Here is a 21,997-nt window from a genome sequence, read left to right on the forward strand (position 1 = left end):
CCATTCACCAATACCAGGGACTGTCCTTGGCAGCCTTCTCTTTCATAACTTCTTTCTTCAGGGGTAAGTACAGAAATAATGTCAGATTGATGTGATTTACCTCTTATAGCAATATGTTTCCTCATTGGTCATTGGATAAGGATCTCACTTTTAGGGTGCCAATCATCAGAGGTTGCAAGTGATCTAAAATGCTAAGAAGATGGGAGGAAGGTTGGGCAACTAGGTGGCACAGTGGATAGAATACTGATCTTGGAATTAGGAGAACCCAAGTTCAAATTCAGCCTCAGACATGGGATACTTATTTGTTATGTGACCCTTGGCTCTGGCCATGTCACTTAATCCTGATTGCCTTGTTATTCCCTCAAAAAAAAAAAAAAAAAACAACATAGATTTTTGTAAGACATTATATAGAAAAATGGAGCAGAAGATACAAGAGATATTCAAGAACCATTCCAAGAACTAAAATTCCCATTTCTATGCATTTTATATCATAACTTCTTATGTAAATTTTTATCAGTCATTTTCCACATCCATTGAGCAGAATCAAATGCATTCAATAAACAAGCTTCAAAGGAGATTTTTAGAGTCTTGTTCTTAAGCTTGGGACAAATATAACTCTGAACTTATTGAAATTCATATTTAAAGTATGGATTGACAAATCAGATAGAATTGGATTGACAAAGTGGCATCAAATATAGCTATTCGCTGTGCCTGAGTAAAAGGAACTCTTAGAGATAGTGGTAATAATAGTAATAGTAGCCATAATAACAATAATAATAACACATTATGTAGTGCAGTTTTTGAAGGACAGCAAGCTAAAATAAGATAAGCTATCTCCTCAACAATCCTCTGATTTATGCTTAACTAAATCTGTCAAAATAAAAGTAAATAAAATTAGTCTGGTGTGAGCTGAGCTCTTAATGAAGTCATGCTGGCTATTTTGTAATCATTGCTTTTTCTCTTAGTCGTTCACTTTAGCACACTAGAATTCTGCTAGGAATCTAAGTCCATTGACATTCAGCTTCATTCTCTTTTTTCATGAAACTGGGGCAATATTGAAATTTCTCCAATTCTACAGAATTTTTTCTTTAAACTTTTCCCTATTTTTTTTCAAAAATCACTGATAATTTTTTGACTGATCAATAAACATTAATGGGTTTATTGATTGATGGTGCCTCAGGAATAACCTGGCCTAATTCTTTCAGTGCCAAAGAAATTATAAGGCTCAGGTGACAGGCTCTCATCAAAGGCACCTGTCAACTTTCTTATTTTATTTTATTTTTTTGCATACTAACTCCTGGCCAAATTAGAGTACTCCTTACAAGCCAAATCAATAAATATGCTGAGGTATTTTGCTAATTAACAAGTTATAAAATAGTATCTTACAAATCAAATCAAATCAAAAAAACTTGCATGCGAAAAGAAAGGGGGAATAAGAAAACTACCTATGTTTATCTAACAGGCCGGATAGAAAGAGAAACTATCATTTTGGAAGAATACCTGAAATAAAAGTTCACTGGAGACAAAAATCCAAGGAAGGGGCCTGTAATGATAACCACAAATGTTTGTACACAAATGGGTCACACACTAGGAAGTATCTGAGACTAGATTTGAATTGAGGAAGATGAGGCTTCCTGATTGTAGGCGTTGAACCCTATAAATTGTGGCTGCCGTTAACATCCCTATTTTGCATATGAGGAAACTGAGGCTGAGAGGTTTCGTGTTACACGGTGCTGTCAGAGGCAGGATTTGAACCCAGATTCTCAGGATTCCAAGTATAGTATTACTAAATAGCTAGCCCTAAAATCACAAGGCCCTCCCAAAACAAGCAACTTAGGGCAGTTCATCACAGGTGACCCTCATAAACCGGGCCACGAGTTGGGGAGATAGAGTAGGAAAGGATCATTAATGTCTCAGGAAGTAGGAATGAGAGTAGTGCAATAGCATGGAATGGAACTTTCTAGAGCGAACAATTCCCAGGGGATGATTCCATTAGCAAAAGAGGGCAGACAGTAGAGCAGAGGTAGTGTTATCATATGGGTGGGGGTAGGGAAACAAGAGATCCCGTGAGGCAGCCTATTACATGGCAGAGATAGTCCTAGGTAGGGAAACGAGGGCAAAAGAAAGGGGCGGGTCCGGGATTGAGATAGCCTATCACATGTGCATGAGAAAAGAGCAGGGAGCGGGTCAAGGGCAGAAACAACCTATCCTGTGAAAGGAGAAATCTAGAAAACCCGGTGCTCTTTGTTAGCTTTCAGTAGTCTGCAATGAGCTTCTGTGGAGACTCCTGTTCCCTGTCACCTGTGTTGGCAAGTGGTCTTTTTTTGGGAGGGGTGGGGGAGTGCGAATGCTCAGTTGGGGAGCTCCTTGCCCTGGAGTTTCCAGGCAGAGCCAGTTAATAGCAGCGGCTCATGCAGCAAACAGGGCAGCATTTCCCGAAGGGCCTCTGAGCTTCAGGAGCCTTTGAGATAGTGCCGAGCGGTCTCAGACCTTGTGAGAGCAGCAAAGAATAGGTGGAGAGGAGGAGGCCGCCCCTTTCCGAGGGGTCCCAGTCCCCTCCCCCCCAACTGAATCAGGGCTCCGTGATAGGCAGGTATCTCCTGTGGTAACCGGACTCTGAACTTAATAAGGATAGACGTTCATTGACTGATTTCTATTCCTTCTATTCCATAGCCACTGACTGGAGAAATACAGACCCCGAAACATACCCCGCCAGGCCATAGCTACAGGCGGCCAAACAAGCGAGACAGCGTAGTCTTTGGGAGGGAAGAAAAGGAAGATGAGAGCTGGTTGCTGGGATAGAGGGGAAGGCAGGGGCTGCGCCCTGGGCGTATGTCACTGGCCAAGACTCGCTTTCCAGGGCACCGGCTCTGAGACTGACCTTCCCGAACTGAGCCCGCATCTCCGCACTTTCCAACCTCCCAGATTGGAGTGTGCCTTGTGCAAAGTAAGTCCCGGGAAAATACTTGTTGAGTTTCTTAACTGACCCAATCCCAGCTGTAGGCGCCGGGTTTTTCTGGTTGTTTTTAGAATGGCCCTTCCCACGTGAGGGCCCCATCGTTTGGCATATACAGAGAATTGTGGGAGGGAGGGGGCTGTGTGGAGTGAGACTAGCCAGACTCACTCAGGGCGGGAGTCCCTAGGCGGACTTCTACCGATAAAGACCAAGAAAAAAGGACTTTATCCAGACTCCGGCTGATTCTAAGGTATCCAGGGTGCTAACGAGGTCATCACGAAGTTTGAGAATTTTTTCATTTCTTTGGCTATTAGAATGGTGAGCCATTGAGTTATCTGACTTGAGTTAGCTTCATAGTTTGTGGGGGGGAGGGCCAATAAGTTAAAGAGAAAATAAATGACCATAGAAAAATTTAAATACAACCCAAAATAATCCTGAGCAAATTAAGTATTTCAAGAATCTGTAATTTCATTAGTATGCAAATTCATTCAGGTCACACTGCAACCTCATTGTCACTTAGTAGATGGTCTTTGAGAGAAAAAAGGAAAGAATTACCTTCATATAACCTGGCAACAAGATATTTTTTACTTAACTAGTCTTGTCCTTGGCAGAAATTAGGTGGCACAGTGGATAGTGTGCCACTGCTGGAGTAAAGAAGCCTGATTGCAAATATGGCCTCAGACACTTCCTAGCTGTGCGACTCTGGGCAAGTCACTTAATCCTGTTTGCCTCAGTTTCTTCATCTGTAAAATGAGCCGGAGAAGGAAAAGGCAAATTATTCCAATATCTCTGGCAAAACAAACAAACAAACAAAAACAAATATGGATCAAGTATTGGACACAATGAAAATCACTAAACAGAAAGTCTAGTTCTTGAATAGACAAGACCCCCTCATTGAGTGTGTAGTCTTAAGTCTTTCTAGCCTGGTAGAATCTAGCAGAGATTATATCTCTAAACACACTCACACTCTCCTTATGTATATAATTCATGCCCCTCTCAGATGTTTAGCTTTGAACTAGATGGCAAAGAATGGTGTACCTCAATTATCTCACCCTTTTCATTTCTCTCTCTCTCTTTTTTTTTTTCTTGGTAATTTGTTTTTTTCATATTCATCCTTTGTGATTACACTTGTGAATGTTTTAGCAGTTCTGCTGTTTTTTCTAAAGCAATGGATCTTCATATTGTGTATCAAGTTAATTTGCTTATATTATGTTGACTTATTTTAATGACTTCCTTTCCTGATTTTGACTTGCTTTTGCTGTAGCTAGAAGTATTAAATTTTCCACAGGGCTGCCTGAATCAGATTAAAATATAATTGAAAATGTTTAACAATATAAATTTAAAGAACAGTACAACATAAATAATGTTAAATTGAGGTTTTCTAAATGAATATGCAGTTTTACATATTTGAGTTTGACACCACTAATCTATTTAACTAGGAACTTTATTTTCTGTTTTTCTCCCTTATTAATATAGATGCGCAGCAACATAATTTTGGTTCTCTGCATTTTTTTGGCTATGTTCCTATATGCTTAGACATGGCATATTTCTTATTGTTTGTTCTATTTAATACAATTTATTATTTTCAAAAGAAAGAGAGGTATAAATTGATGATCCAATTTCACTATAACACAGGCAAATGGTTTTTAAAAAAGACTTAGGCCCTTATCACAAAATGCGTTGATGTTCTGTGTAGGGTTTTTGTGAGAATGTAGACAAGAGTATGTGCAAGAATGTTTGTGTCAGCCCTCTTTGTGTGGCCAGAAATTGGAAACTGAGTGGGCGCCGCCCACCAATTGGAAAATGGCTGAATAAATTGTGGTATACGAATGTTATGGAATTTATATACTTCAACAACAATACTATATGACAATCAATTCTGATGGATGAGGCCCTCTCCAACAATGAGATGAACCAAATCAGTTCCAATAGAGCAGTGATGAATAAAACCAGCTACACCCAGCGAAAGAACTCTGAGAAATGAGTGTGAACCACTACATAGAATTCCCAATCCCTCTATTTTTGTCCTCCTGCATTTTTGATTTCCTTCACAGGTTAATTGTATATTATTTCAAAGTCCGATTCTTCTTGTGCAGCAAAATAACTGTTAGGACATGTATACATATATTGTATTTAACATATATTTTAACATATTTAACATGTATTGGTCTGCCTGCCATCTGGGGGAGGGGATGGGGGAAGGAGGGGAAAAAGTGTAACAAAAGGTTTTGCAATTGTCAATGCTGAAAAATTACCCATGAATATATCTTGTAAATAAAAAGCTATAATAACAGAGAGAGAGAGAGAGAGAGAGAGAGAGAGAGAGAGAGAGAGAGAGAGAGAGAGAGAGAGAGAGAGAGAGAATATGTAGGCAAGAAATAGCACACATTGGGAAAGCACCACATCAATGACACTAGAGATGATCTGTCAAGGGAAAAATAATTTGATTTTTTAAATAAATAATTGTATCTTTCTTTCATGTTTTCCTTATAATGCTGTTTTAATCCAGAAAAATGTTTAGAATGTGTGATTTTTTTACACACTTATAAGTAATTTAATTGTTCTAAAAAAAAAAAAAGAATTTAATTGTTCTAGGACCATTTTTTGTAAACATTCCCTATTTTTTGTTGTTGTTGTTGTAATATTTAGATTTTATATAAAGTTCTTTTCTGTCAACAGCTCTCTTGGTAATAAGCTAAATAAAGTGTAGATATTCATACTGTGTATAGATAAGTAAATGGCCTCTTCTAAATTTTAAGGACTTTGACTATGGTCATACAATTAGTGTCGGAAGCAAACTTTAAACTAAGACTTCCAGGTAAAATGATGAAATTGAGAGACTGTTCAAGGAGGTAGATAATATAGAAGAAAGATCACCAATTGTAGAGTCCCGAAATCTAGAGTCCTATTCTAGCTCTAGTGTTCATTCACAAGCTTTTTTGTGCCCTTGAACAATCTGAATGAGCCTCATTATCTTCATTGTAGAACAAGAAAAATGACATTAAAGCCTAAAGATGATCCTTATTTGTTTTAAAATATATATGTACACACACACACACACATATATATATATATATATTTATATCCCATTTTCATTTCTCTTTTCATATTTATCTAATCTATGATCTTCAACATTCTAAACCAGTGATACTCAAACTTTTAAAATAGGGGGCCAATTCACCAGACTGTTGGAGGGCCGGACTATAGTAAAAACAAAAACTCGCACTCTGTCTCCGCTCTTCAGCCCATTTGCCATAACCCAGCAGGCCATAGTTTGAGAACCCCTGTTCTAAACAAATGAATTTTTTCTTGGGTTTATTTTGATGTATAATATTCTGCTACATTGAGATTTTCTAGTCTTTCATTCTTATTTGATTTTCTATTTAATAATTATACCCAGATAACTTTTTTTTTACCACTATTCCATCAGATGTAGATGCTTGATACTGATATTTTCACAGAGGTAATTTTTGTTTAATATAGTAATTTCATATTTCTTTATCATATATATATATGTAATTATATATATTATATTTATCATATATATATATATATATATATATATGTGTGTATATATATATATATATATATATATATATATATATATATATATATATATATATATATATATACCAATGGCAGTAAACCACAATTCCTAATTTACTCATATTCTTATAGTGGGACTTTATATTTCCTTATTCCTTTCCTCTGATTTGGTAATAATAAAACATGTGAGATAGGTACCATTATCCCCATTTTACAAATGAAGAAACTGAGATCCTGAGAAGTTAGATAATTTGTCAATAGTCACAGAACAAATAAATGTCTAAGGCAAAATTTAAAGTTAGATCTTCTTGACACAAATATATAGCCCTGTATCTCCTAAGCTGCTATTAGCTGCTTGTATTAAACTTTTGCAACCCTTTGTGGTTACATTGGATATGTAAGTAGTACTCATTGATTTATGGGATTATTTAATACATTTCTGCCCTTTTTTGTGACCTTAAAATGTTAATAATATTATCAGTCGGTATTTATTAATTTTGTCAGTCTTTGATACATTGAAATTGGTCTCCGGTGTTCTAAGGTAAACGTATCATCACTTGTGTCATTTGTTCTAAGTCTGAGCTACTACCCCCACAGTTGCAATTTACATTGCAGTATGGTGTTGGCTCTGGAGTCAGAAGGCCAAGATTCAAATTCTTGTTTAATCATTTACTACCCTACATGACCTTGAACAAATTACCTAATAATGAAATAGGGCAAGATAGCCTCTAAAGTACCTTCTTAGCTTTAAGATATGTCAATAGAAGATGACCAGCTGTCATTTTGCTTCCCTGAATTCCATTCCTAAATCTATACACTATATTTTCTTGCCATTTCATATTGGTACAACCCCATCTTTGTTTTACTCAAGTGGTGTAAGATATATTTGGATCCCTTTCCCAGATCTGGCAACCTTACTTGAAATAACATAGCATGATAACTATGCATAACATTTGCAATAAATTCTCTTTTAGTGTTTTGGCATTTTAAAATTAGTTGCCTCCACTTTTACTTGTTTGTTATGAGTTTGCAAATCTAAGTTCCTACTACTTTAGACTCTGGAATAAATGTACATATTTGCAAGTGAATTTTTTTTTAATAAGCATATCTTTCTTGTAGACCTGCATGAAATATTGTAGAGAATCAAAAATCTGATTTATGTTTATTATTCCTAGTTCATTTGATAAGAAAGTTTTAGTATAAAGTCAGATTTTCTTGATTCTTTTCCAATGTCATATTCTAGCTTTGCATTTTTTTTTTGTTCTTGAGTAAATAAGCCTGTCCATTTAAATTGAAGATCAATTCATTCCAAGTGTTGTTGTTTTTACTTACTTGAAAAGCACTCTTTTTTAATCACTAAAAGTATGTATGTTTTGGGGATTTGGAAATGGCATTGATTTTTGTTAGCACACAATAGATTTTGTTCATCTTCATAGCAACTTTGTTTTCAATATTTACAGAAAGTTTCTTGTACAATTTCTGAAAATTCAAGCAGTTTAACATTTTGTATTTTGCAAGGAGTCTAATGACATATCTCTTAGCATTATTGCTTAATTGTTTCTTTGCTTATAAATTTTGTTTAGTCATCTCTCTTAGTCATTACTACTTCCGCTAATGAAGTTTTTAAATAAGCTTTTTTCAGTTTATTTGATCTTTGATGTTTTTTTCTTGTCTTTTAACTACTTCCAATTTGTTCTCCAGTATGTTTTATTTTTCATTGTTTTCATGATGTTAGTTCACATTTTATGTTGATTGTTATTTATTCGTATTATTTTTGTCTTGTTCCATTTTAGCAGATAAGCCTGATAAAACTTATAGCTTAAGACTTAAATGGACTTTAGACTTCATCTATACCGATACAATCATTTTACAGATGAGGAACTGAGGCTCTTAGAGGTCAAGTGAATTATCCAGGGATATAGTTAGTAAGGACTTAGAGATTTGATTTTAATCCGGGTTCTTGGGCTCCAAATCATTATCAACTCCTAGTTTACCAGTGATAGTTTCATTTTTGTTTCCTTTTATTTCCAATTCAGTTTGACATATCTTATGATGTACCCAGATTCTGGGTATAATCCACTGACCACAAAATTACTTTATTTCCCCTTATATTGAATTCTCCTTAGAGTATTAAAATATTTGGAATATTGTAATATATATTTCTTTTTCTTCTTGCCCATTTTCTTTTGCTTTTCTTATCTAATTAACTGCCATCTTTTGAGTTTTTTTAATCTTTTTTTGTTTGCATTTAAAAAAAATCATTGCGATTTGTTCCACTTATTTTTGTGGAGGGATATTAAATTGGATGCTCTTTCAGCTGATCACCCTTCCATCTTGTCAGAATTTTTCAAGTTTTCATTTAGACGAAATTTCATAGTAATGAATTCAACATTTTATGAAAATGAGTGAGCATTAGGATGTACTAATATGTACTCTTATCTACACATTAAAAATAATAATTATTATCCAGCCATTCTGGAGAGTAATTTGGAACTATGCTCAAAAACTTATCAAACTGTGCATACTCTTTGACCCAGCAGTGTTACTACTGGGCTTATATCCCAAAGAAATACTAAAGAAGGGAAAGGGACCTGTATGTGCAAGAATGTTTGTGGCAGCCCTCTTTGTAGTGGCCAGAAACTGGAAACTGAGTGGATGCCCATCAATTAGAGAATGGATGAATAAATTGTGGTATATGAATATTATTGATCTGTAAGAAATGACCAACAGGATGATTTCAGAAAGGTCTGGAGAGACTACATCAACTGATGCTGAGTGAAATGAGCAGGATCAGGAGATCGTTGTATACTTGAACAACAATATTATATGAGGATCAATTCTGATAGATGTGGCCATTTTCAGCAATGAGATTAACCAGATCAGTTCCAATAGAACAGTAATGAGTTGGACCAGCTACACTCAGTGAAAGAACTCTGGGAGATGACTGTGAACCACTACATAGAATTCCCAATCCCTCTAATTTCGTCTGCCTGCATTTTGGATTTCCTTCACAGGCTAATTGTACATTATTTTAAAGTCCAATTCTTTTTGTTCAGCAAAACAACTGTTTGGTCATGTATACATATATTGTATTTAATTTATACGCTAACATATTTAACATGTATTAGTCAACTTGCCATCTGGAAGGGGGGAGGAAGAAGGGGAAAAATTAGAACAAAAGGTTTAGCTATTGCCAATGTTGTGAAATTACCCATGCATATATCTGGTAAATAAAAACTATTAATAATAAAAAATAATAATTATTGCAGCATTTATTTAATACCTTTGAATGTCCTACAAATGTCTTGCCCATGTTATTCACTTATTTTCCTATTTTACACAAATGATTTCCTTTTAAAATCCCATTTTCAAAAAAATAGAATGATATCCCATTGCAAAACTCTTCTACATAACTATTCTCATGCTTTAACAAATGGCTCATACTTGTAGTGGTTTACTGATTTGATTATAATTACTGTTTTCTCTTATTCCCCCCAATTAATTTCTAACTCAATCATACTCTTAGAATTGGAAAGGACTTCAAAGATTAACTAGTTCAATTCCTACCCAAGAAAAATATCCTCTACGATGTACTTGTTGTCACTTGGTCATCCAGGCATTGTTGTATGGTTTCCAGTATCTGCCCCATCAGTTAACCCACGTCACTTTGTGGTTCAGTTATTTTTCACTTATGCCTGACTCTTTGGGAACTCCATTTGGGGTTTTCTTGGTAACTGGAATGGTTTGCCATTTCCATATCCAGCTCATTTTACAGATAAGATGCTGAGGCAAACAGGGTTGAGTGACTTGCCCAGGTCACACAGCTAGCAATTGTCCGGGGCCATATTTGAGCCCAGTCCTCTTGACTCCAGTCATAGCACTGCCTACTGTCTCACCTATTTGTCACATTTGGGGATTTTTTCTAATTCATGAGCTCTTAATTTGGAATTTATGAACTTACTTTTGTAATACTTTGCCAGCTTGCTTCATTATAACTAATAGTTTCCTTTGTAATTCTTTTTTAAAGTGTGCACCAAATGAATGAAAAGCCCGAGTTACAGTTTCTAGGTAATTAATAATCAATTTATTAATTAGACTAGCTGATAATGACTTAATAGTCAGTTGTTTCTCTTGGTAATTAAAGACAAAACCCTGGAAATTTCTGAAATGCTTAAATGCCTTTGGAAAAGGTCTCCCTAACAGGTGAAAATCAGCTCTGGTGAACAATAAATGAGGTGGTGGATGTATTAATGAGGAGGAGAACTAAAAGTCTTTAGCTCTTTTTGCTGAGAATGTGACTTGATCAAGAGATTCTGTTGCTGGAAGCTGGACAAAGATATCAAATCCATTTGTATTTGGACTGCTCTGGTTGATTTTTCTCCTTCATGAGTTGTTCCCCCAGACTGCAATGGAGGAGTACAAGGGTATGAGCTCAGTGCCTTAGGGCTGGAGTGCCCCTAGATAAGATTCTGTAGATCACTCTACTCTAAACAGAAGTAAGACCTACAAGATCATAGAGCACGTACCCAAAGAATCTGGCCATTTTTATCTGTCAGCTTTGTCCTTCAGAGACTGGCTGAGTGACCTGTGGGGACTGGTCCCTGAATGAGGAAAAGAAAGGAAAAACCTCAATACTAATGGGTTATTCATATTTAACATGTATGGGAATGCCTGCCATCTAGGGGAGGGGGTGAAGGGAAGGAGGGGAAAATTCAGAACAGAAGAGAGTGCAAGGGATAATGTTGTAAAAAATTACCCATGCATATGTACTATCAAAAAAAAGTTATAATTATAAAATTAATTTTTAAAAAGGAGAAAAAAAAGATATCAGGGAAGTCCAAAAAAGGCAAATTTAAGCTTGATGTCAGGAAAAACTTCTTAACAATTTGTTGTTGTTCAGTCATGTCCATGTGAACTGATTTGAGGTTTTCTTGGGAAATAGAGTAGAGTGATTTGCTGTTTTTTCCAGTTTATTTTACAGATGAGGAAACTGAGGCAAATAGGGTTAGATGACTTGCACAGGGTCACCAATTAGTAAAGCTAGTTTTAAATTCAGAAAAATGAGTCTTCTGTCCAAAACCAGTATTCTACCTACTGTGCCACCTAAATAGCCAATTAATAAAAGTTATCCAAAAGTGGAAAAAATGGGTTATTAATATAACAGAAATATAATCAATCACTTTTCTTATCATTTGAAAAGCCTCCTGAGAAAGTTCCATTTGAAGGCTTTACCAGACTAACAAAGGGATAATTTTTAATAAGTTTTTCCTTGCATCTAATCTGTATTTGTCTTTCTTTAACTTGCCAGCACTACTTCTAAGTTTTGTCCTTCAGCCAAGCAGAACAAGCCTAATTTCTCTTCTATCTAGTAAACATCTCTAAAGAGACCTTGTTAGAGCAATAATATCTCCCTTGGTCTCTCTGAGGCTAAATATATTTATTTCATTTGGTTGAAATTATGCATGATCTTGAGATTTTTTTTTTGCTATACTTTGAACACTTTATTTTTATCATTATCTTGCCTAAAATGTGGCACTCACAATTTAATACAATACTTTATATGTGATCCAACTTTGACTATAAAAAGCAGAGCCACCAACTCTATGAATCCTATGTTTTAGGTACTATGCTAAGTTCTGGGGATACTAAGAAAGGTAAAAACAGTCCCTGCCGCCAAGGAACTCACAATTCTAATGGGCTGTAATTAATTAAAAGCATGTATAATATATATAAAACATATAGGAGACAATCTCAGAGAGATTATCAACTAAAGGAATGACTTCCACTTTAGTAAATTCTGAAGACCTTTATAAATCAGAAAAGTTCCACCAACAAAATGTAGCCATACTTTTAATCTTGTACTTAAGATGAACTTTGTACTTGTGAAGATTAAGATTTTACATATTGCTTCATTAAATTTCACTTTAAATTTTTACTTAAGTGTTGGGGTCTCTGTAGCCATGTTTTTTTTTAATAGATCCTACCTTTGCTATTATGTCCCTAATATTCCTACTTTGAAAGAGAATGATCCGTTGATAGATGAAAAACATATAAACTGAAAAGAATTTTCATTGTTTTTTTCAGGAGGAAAAGGAAAAACCTTCAAGGCAACCAGTCCAGAGAAATCATATAGATCCAAGAACTTCATGTTTGATGCTTCCTCTAATTTAGTCTATAACTGAAAGCATTGAGTCTCCTCCAATCCCAAACAGATTCAGAAAAGGAAAATGAATTAATTGTGCATATTACATCCATGTCAGAACTGTGAAAGTATAAAGGGTCATTTGGAAACTTGGGATAGATTTTGGCCTATTTTAAAATAACCTTGGTCCTTTGGATAAAATTGCAAGAATATAGTTTTATCAATCCAAGCAGTTGTGCATCAGAACAATGACAACTGAGGAGTCAGTCCTTTGAGGAGCCAGAAGAGGATGAAACATACCTGCAGTCTGTCAAAAGAATAAAAAAGAAGAAGCATGCATCATCTAGATTTTTACACTTCATGATGCAGTGGGACATTTGCAGTAGGAGGTGAAGAAAGTTTTCTATATCAGAATGAGAGTAAGAGGAACAATGTGATACAAGTAAGAAAAAAATGAAAATAAATTTCTTATGCACAGGAAAACAGCAAAAATCAGGGAAATATAGGCTCTTTCTCTGAATAGATCATATGATCAACACACAGTCCCCATATTACCTTTTAGTCATATTGTCCCCTGAGTCAATCAGTAAAGGGGATTTATAACCACAAGGGTGTACCAGGATGTGGCAAATGTGCTTAAAAGCGTACCTCACTAGAGGTTTGGGGCTGATCTCTACTATCCTGTCTAGTGGGGTCAGTCGCCAGCTGGCTAATAAATGATGCTTTAAATTGAATAATCTGGTCCGAGCTGTCTATCTCCTGTCAGTCCATTTCATTTGGAGGTTCCTACCGAGATAGCCTTTGGCTCACCTTCTGTCGGATCCACCAACACTGCTCTCCACCTGGGGGTGGCCACTGGATTGATGTTCCCCAACCCCAGGCGAGTTTGAAACAGTGTAGGTTGATTCTACATAAGCCCAAAATTCTAATCTGATCGATAGCATCCTGAAGAGTCCCTGCAGCTGCCTGACTATCCTGCAGCCATCTGTCTGGTCTGGTGAGTACTCCTGTATCTATAACAAGTGCTAAGTTGGACACAGCATCAGAGCCCTTGTTGACCCCCCATGGGATGCTGTGGGACAGTCCTGAGTGTCTAAGATCCATCTGCTCTGATCTGATTCTGAGCACCTTTTCAGGGGCATTTTTTTTCCTCTTTTTTTTTCTCATACTATGTGTTCTGTGTTCTGTGTGATTTGTCTGTTTTGTTCATTTAAGAGCTCTGTTAAGTTTTAAGAACAAGGAATAAGAAATTTGGGGATTGGTTATTTTAAAATTTGCTTGTGATTCTAAACTTTCTAACTTGATGTACTAATTTGTAAGTAAAAGAAAAGAAAAAAACTGGGCTGAAGAGTTTTCAGAGCCTGCTAGAGTAAAGGGCAATAAAACTTTATCTGATTGAAACTCAGGCAGCAGAAAAACATTTGATTAGGAACTTTGGGGTTATTCTAAAAATTGTGGGAATAATTTTGCTACTGCCTTTGCATGCCAGATGTTTATTCTGAGTATAAGATCTTGGAATTTGTTTGAATATTGATATCTTTATTAATTAAGAGGAAGGGAAAGAACAATATAATTCAAGCTCTGCCTGGACAGATAAGAGAGATGCTGATTGTGGTCAGACAAACAGGCAGAAAAAAAAAAGAAGTTTGGTTGGTTCAGTATAAATGTTAACATTGTAAGTTATGCTTTATGGAGTTATCTAGGTATTTACTATATTGTGAATCTAAAGCTTTGAAGACGACTGGAAAGAAGAATACAGGTGATTTATGATTGATTTATAGAAACAATTAAATGTTTGCATGATTTTAGAAAGTAAGAGAGGTTTTTGGCAGCAGAAAGAAGAGTGGAGGAGAGCAACTCACCCACACCCCACTGCTTCCTGCTACTTTAGCAGTGGAGCATCTAGTTAGGAAAGTTGTATGTAGCATGAAAGAAGGAGAAAGTTGGGAAACTGGTAGATTTAGGAAAAAACTTCAAATTGGGAGAAAGTAAAACTGATGGGCTAAATCTTGAGAAGGATTCCCATGTAAGAAATTGAGTGGGGAACCTGAGGGAATTTTTATCCAGGGGTTCAGGAGTGGGGGAAGGGTGACCACATGGAATCCTCTCCTCCCCTCACCCCACTAAGTGTGTTCCAGCCATTGTTGTTGTTGTTGTTGTTTGTTTGTTTGTTTGTTTGTTTGTTTTTTCTTATCAAGTTACTGCCAGTGCCCCAAACTGATTTAAAGGGACAGGCTTAATTTTAGGTTAATTGACTGAATATTTGTTTCTTGATACATAATGGTTTTCTTGTTTGAGGAATATGGTCATAAATGTGATCCATACTTTGGTAGAATTATTTCTAAAAGTTTAGTTGCTATTTTTAAGAATCTTTCAGATTCTCTTGTGTGATATTTGGACATTCTGTATAAGTTTTAAATTAATTGTATTGGGTTATCCTGAGGTTAAAAAGCCTCTAAAAATAATAGTTTTTTTTTCTTTGTCCTTTTGAAAATGTTTCTGCTATGGACAATATGCAATTTGGGATATTTTTCTATGTTTTGGTTACTTTAAAAGCAAATGATTTGTATGTATAATGTTCACTCATGAAACATATACTTCGATATGATAATTGTTTAAGTTGTGAACTTTTTGGGACAGATTTCTTACTGTTATTACTATAAGGTTAATGGAATCTGTTATTGGAGGTAAAATTTCTTGGGCTTATAAATTTACTTAGTTAATGCTGTTTGGGAGTTTTAAAGCTCCACCCTCTGACAGTTAGTGGGACAATTGATTGGAATAAAACTGGGTTAAAGCTATTTTATCCTGTATGTGCTGAAGGTTGAGTTTTGACTGCTTATGTTATGTTATAGTTATGTTCTTGCAACTTTTTCTTCCTGTAACTGATCTCTATGGTCAGAGCAATGGTCACTAGAATTGTTAATGCAATTCAATTATGTCATACCTAGCTGTTTTCAATCTGATTATATGTAATCATTGTATCCTAAATGCTTAGGCAAATGAGTATTTAGCCTGGTCATCTAGATGTCTGTTATTGGGTATTTGTGGGGGTTTTTTAGATTTTCTAAATGATAAGAGGACAATTAACAGTGGTTGGTGAGAGCTGCTGTTAAGACTTGAGACTACAGCTGTTTGCCTGTCAGCTCTTCACATAGGAAGCTGCTGGATCTTCACATTTTGCAGCAATCTTGTGGACCAGTCTTTTTATCTCAGACTGTTCTAGATTTGTGTCAAATCACAGATACTGACTTGCTTCTGGAATCATGATCAGCTTTGATTGTCAGCATGGCACACCCACCCTCTGCATGGACTGAGAGCCACCAAGCTTCTTCATCAGTTCTCAGTTTTGACTGAGCAGCTTTGTCCCTTCACACCTGATGGACTGAAATGGGGGGCTTTGGGAATGGTTGGTGACTGACTGTTAGACCTTGACTGAGTCATTTATTACTGTGTGTTTAAGATTTGGGATGGGATTTGTTAAATCTGTGTAACTATTGCTGTTATGTTTGAGGGATTTTTAGGAAATGCTACTGTACTAGTCTGTTATGTATAGGAATCTTGATTCACTCTTGGGATTTTTATGTGAATGGTCATTTGATAATTCCTTTCTGTGAGAAAAAAGGGGAGGTGAGGATGAGATAGAACATTGGGGAAACTTGTATATTTTTTTGCCTTAAGCACTTCTACCCCACCCTCTATCTCACTAATTCAGATGCTTTAGCTTTGGAACCCCTTATTCTGTCAGAAATGCCCTGGCAGACTCAGTTTTGGGGATTAATTTTTTAAAGAAACAACCAGAAATCAGACACCTGTCTTGAGACTGGAAGTCTCTCTGATCTGGTTTTTTTCCCAGTCCTGTAACCCCAGTTCCTTAACATTTCAGCGATCTCAAAGGACCTTGAGATTTTATATAAGGCATCTAAAAGTGTGGGATTTGCCTGCTTTTTTGATCTAACTGTGCATAATCTGCTCTGCAATCTGATCCTTTCTGCAGCTCTGTCTGTTCCTCTGGGTGAGGACAGATGAAGCCTTACCCTTCTCCCCTGGAGAGGGTTGCCCCTCTGAATGGGCCTTGAGCTCTGCTGCTCTGTAAGCAGAGACTGAATTAAGTGCACAAATGACTGCAGACCATCTAACTCACAGTGAACTGTCCATCTCAAACTGCATTCTCTGGCTGAGATGGTGCTCCAACTGCAGACAATCTGACATGCTTGCGACGAGGGAGCCTTTGTACAGCTGTTAACTCTGGGGTTATCAGGGAGAGACTTGTCCTTGCATTTTTTCTTTTCTAGTTTTATTTTGGTTTATTCAGGAGAGAGAGTGTGAAATGTTGTGCCACAGTCCTCTTTAATTGTCCTGACTCAGTTTCCCTAATTGGTTCTGCCTCAGTTTCCCTAAATTTTTCTTCCTCAGTTTCCTTAACTGGTCTGCCTCAATCCCCTTAGTTGCAAAACCCCCCTCTGGTTCATTGAAGACTGAGGACCACTTGCTCTAAGGTTATAAATTGTTAATGTGAGATTCAAGATAAGAGGGAGTTCAGACTTTCTGGCTCCTATCAAAATGTCTCCCACCCCGCTGTCAGAACCACATTGATAGTCTGTTCCCACTCTCAATGTTCTGGCCCTGTCCCTGCCTTGGTCTGCCTCTGTAGCTGAGCCATGTCATACATGTCACTGAGAACTCACATTCACCACTGGATACTTTGAGAATAGAGTCCTGTCCAGTCAATCAAACTCTCCAATTAATAGAATGTTGGGAGCTCTCTGACTCTATCTTGCCTCAGTTTCTCCAGCCCTACATTTGCCTTCTTAGCTTCCAGGTCGATATGAAGCAAGGGGGATTGTGTATGGCGCTGGGAGAATCTTGTTGCTTCTATGCAAATTGGTCAGGTGTCATTAGGGAATTGCTCACCTCCTGGCCTAAGTAGTTGGATGACCCGGAGGCCAGTTGTAAGGCTTCATTATCCTGGTATCAGTCATTGTAGACCCTGAAACTTTTCACCCTCAAAATGAGTAATTCCCCTTTGGCCTCAGATGAGTCACAACTATGAACATAAAAAAGGGGGAAGTGAAATGGACAAAAGAGTGGCCCCCTCATCCCTGGATCAAGGGGCCTCAGGCTTATAGGAAAATGTTGCTTAAACTAAATTAAGGGAAGTGTGATGTTCAGACGGGGCCCCATCCCTTGGTTAACAAGACCCTAGACTTTCTGAGAAGTATATGTCTAACAGAGTCAGGACAATATTGCAAAACATGCCGACAGGTTTCATTGGGTGCTCACTCATGTCCAGACACTTCCCCATTGCAAACGAGAAACTGTCAATGATTCCCAAAATTTGTAACCCCAAGGCTGTACCAGGATGTAGCAAATGCGCTTAAAAACATACCTCACTAAAGGTTTGGGGCTGATCTCTACTATCCTTCTAGTGGGGTCAGTCGCCAGCTGGCTAATAAATGATGCTTTAAATTGAATAATCTGGTCCGAGCTGTCTATCTCGTGTCAGTCCATTTCAGGGGAACATGTCTTTTATTCTTTATTCCTATCTTTCCCTACTCAGGCAGGCCTGCTTTCCTTAGTGACATTGTCAGCAACAAGCGTAGTGATGACCCAAGCAAGTATTCTTGAGATGTATAAGTCAGCTCTTTAACCTCAAAGAGATCTAGCAGAATCTGATGGATAATCTGGCAATTCTGAAGATAGAACAAATAAAAAAACAAATCCAACATTTATTACATTGGCTGCAAGACAGGTACAAATTCTCTGCATGACTGACTTGAATACCCATCAATGGCAGTGATTGGTAGATTGGCACATGATATTGAGGATGAAGGCAGGGCCCTTTTCCCAAAGGGTTTACTCCCTTAGTAGCAGTAGTCCAGGAATAAATTGGGATATCATATAAAGGTGTACTCAGAGGAAGCTCTAAAGTTCTGGGCACCTTCCAGTCCCATTTGGGATAAAATATCTCTCGCCCACAAGTTAACAGGCAGGCTGGGAACGACAAATGGCCGCACAGTGCCTGAATTTCCTTCCCCATCTTTCCAAACCAATAGTTGTGAGCTTTGCAGGGTGTTTTTGGACTGTCCGATGCCCTGCACATGAGTCATGGAAGCCTGAAGAGGCCAGCTAGAGGGCCAGGCATCTTGTGAAAGGACAGTGGAATCGGCCCCAGAGTCTAAAATGCCTTCAAAAACCTTTCCTTGTATAGTAAGTTTAAGAGTGGGACGCTCTTGAGTAATGCTCTGAACCCAATAGAGATCCGATGAACCGGGCTGAGACGCCCCGCGTTTGGCAGAAACAGCAGGGTAGTCAGTATTTAAAGGAAGGGGTAATGCTTGAGCTAAGCGCTGTCCCTGTGTAATGGAAACCGGGCCATAGGGGGCAGTAACTAACAACTTGATCTCACCGGTATAGTCATCATCAACCACAGAGGGGTGGATGGACAGACCTTTAAGGGTAGAGAAGGCGCGACCCAAAATCAAAAGGTAAGTAGCGGGCAGAGGGAGGCCGAAGATACCTGTTGAAAGAATCTGCACTCCATCCTCCGGTCTTAATATGGCTGAGGAGGAGGCACACAAGTCCACCCCTGCGCTGCCTGGGGTTGCTCGGAGGAGGGAGAGTGGGTTTGCGGGCTGCCCAATGAGGCCCGGACAAACGGTATGGGCTGAGGGGCCCTGGGCTGGCCCCTCTGGCCGTTTCCCTGAAAGGTGGGCAGCGGCTGACCGTTAATGTCCATGGCGGAACGGCAGGTGATAGCCCAATGTCTCCCCTTCCTGCAACGGGGGCAGACTGTGGAGGGTTGGGTTGGCCACACTGGCGGGCAAAGTGCCCAGGCTGGCCACATCGAAAACAAGCTTTAGACGTGGACGGGCCACATATTTGGCTTGTTTGGAGAGCTGCCCCAACTGCAAGATGCACAGCCTGTGACATTTTGGTGGAGAGGGGGTCTACGTCGCGGCACATGTGAATCATCTTATCAAGGGTCTTATCTCTAAATTTGCCGCGTAGCACAGTCCTACAGGCAAAATTGGCATTCTCATATGCTAAGCGCTTAACAAGTTGATCATTGGCCGCCTCATGCCCTAAAGTCCTTTTGGCAGCCTCAAGTAGGCGGCTGACATATTCAGAAAAATCTTCCTGGCTACCCTGAAAGATTTTGTTTAGGGGGGCAAAGGGCGAGCCTGTATTAGGCAGGGCTCTCCACGTGGCAAGGGCAGCATTTGCAGTTTGGGCTAAAAGGCCAACAGGGAAACATTGCTGTTGGGCCTCTACCGCATATTTCCCTTGTCTGCTGAGTTTCTCAAACATTCAGTTGGCGGAGGGCAAGCGTGGGGATTTTAAGTTAGCAGTGGCCACGGACTGGCAGCAATCAAAAAAGTCTGCCTTCCAAGTCAGGAACTGGCCACGTGACAGGACTGCTTGAACTAGACAAACCCATTCAGAGGGGAGCAAGTAGCCGCTGGGAGACATGGCCTCAAGGGCTGAAAGGGTAAAAGGAGCGTTAGGTCCGTAGGCTTTGACTGCGGCATTTAAGTCCTTTAAGGTTTTAAAATGGAGCTTACGGAATTCCCTTGGAGGGGCACCCTGCACTGTCTGATCATCTTCCTCATTTTCATTTTCATTTTTTATTCTCCTCTTCGCTATCTGAATCGCCCTGAGAGTCTGTGCCCACAGCAGGCCCTTCAGCAGAGGATGAAGGGGAATCATCAATGGAAGAAGCAATGGATTTATTGGAACGAGTCATTATAGGAAAGGCCAATTTCAGGTTTTTTGATTTGATAAGGGGGCCCTTCTTGTAAGGCAGCAAAGGAGGACAGCCACTGGGCTTGAAGCCGGGAGGAGGATGGTCTTTTTAAGCGAATTTTGCAAGGAAGAAAGTTCAGTAGAAAGCTGCACAAATTGCCGTTGGAGATCGAGGACCTCCTTGAGATCATTAACTTGAGTCGAGAGCTGTGTTTTAGCCTCAATAAGAGTGGCAGGGGGTAGGGCAGGGGCGGAGAGAGCAGGCGTGCAAGTCTGGACTGTGGAAGGAGGGGGACTTCGCAAGGACCCTGCTGTGAAAAAGGGCCAGTCAGGGTTGTTGTAATGGACCGCCTCTTCCTCCAGCACGGCCGCATCCCTAGGCTTGAGGGCATCATCGTCAGAATTCTTAGTAAATATGAGGAAATTTAGCAAATCACCTGATGGCGGGGCTTCTTGAGGCAGGGGGGGATAGAGGGACTCTCTTTGAATGGCAGGCATCTCAATAATGACAGAGGGGGGCCTGGAAGGGCTCTTCTCAGCCAGGGGAATAGAGGCCACAGAGGCCGCCCAAGACAAAGGGCAGAGGCAATATTCCGTGACTGACAAGAGCTGTTGTTTGTCAGGGTCGTTAGGTGCCGATTCTACAATGTCACGAATCAAGCCCCAATAAGAGAAAACAGTTACGGAGACAGCATTTGGCCCCTCCTTTTATAATTTATTATTTAGGTCTCTGCCTACTTTCTGCCATTTCTGGGGATGGATCTCTGGCCCGTTCATAAGAAACCAAGGACAAACTTCATCTATAAAAAGAAACTACTTAACTAAATCTTTTTTTCTTTACTCTAACTCCTCTTTCTCTGAAGGAGGCTTTATAAAAACTTGTTCCTTAGATAACTTATGACCCATTTCTATGAGATGGACGGGTTAAGACTTACCAAGGACTGGAACTCTCATGAGTGGCGAAAGTGGTCCTTCCAACGGTCCAGACGACTTCTCTGGGAGGGGGTCCATCTGGCGAGGGTCCATACCTCAAGCCCCACGTTGGGCACCACTAGTCCCATCCAGCGGGACTCAGTTATTCGAGGGGTCAAGGGCAACCCAGCCTGAAAGAGAAACAGGCGAGAAAGAAGAGCGAGACCAAGCAAGTTCTTGTCAAGGTCTATTTTAATGTTCTCAGGCACGGCTTATTTAGCAAGAAGCATGAGGAAGAGAAGTAGGGTTGGGCCTGGGAAGGGAACATGGGCGATGGCTGGTTCAACAAACAGGAACATTTTGCTGTTAGGACATACAATGTTAGAACATTCTGTGTTCGGCCGATTCTCAGAACTGTTTGCCTAAGGTGTGGTTCCCTTGCAGGGGGGAAGAGCACCTGGGCCGAAATTGTTGGCTCTCAACAAAACATTTTCTCTCTTTCAACTCGTAAGAAATTTGGACAGCAGCTTCCATGTTGTTAGGAAATTTTTTTTTTCTCCCACTGGATATTTTCATTTTCTATCACTGAATAGTTTATAGTTGAGGTGATTGGGTCTCGAGACCTGCTTTACCTTTTAGAAGATAGCTACAAATTTCATTCCAGTAAGTACAACCAAAGTAGGTAGAGGGGACTA

The 21,997-nt window shown here is 38.8% G+C and overlaps 1 long non-coding RNA gene across 2 annotated transcripts in view; it reads right to left on the minus strand.

Annotated features, from left to right (window-relative positions):
• The window catches only part of LOC141557962 (uncharacterized), a 56,328-nt gene extending 34,794 nt beyond the window's left edge, over positions 1-21,534 (minus strand). For both annotated transcript variants that reach the window (XR_012486928.1, XR_012486927.1), the window contains exon 1: positions 21,326-21,534. This is a non-coding gene — a long non-coding RNA (uncharacterized LOC141557962). The remainder of the gene's footprint in view (positions 1-21,325) is intronic.
• Between the last annotated feature and the right edge of the window lie 463 nt (positions 21,535-21,997).

Source organism: Sminthopsis crassicaudata, chromosome 2 (genome assembly GCF_048593235.1).
Source record: "Sminthopsis crassicaudata isolate SCR6 chromosome 2, ASM4859323v1, whole genome shotgun sequence".
Taxonomy (NCBI): Eukaryota; Metazoa; Chordata; class Mammalia; order Dasyuromorphia; family Dasyuridae; genus Sminthopsis; species Sminthopsis crassicaudata.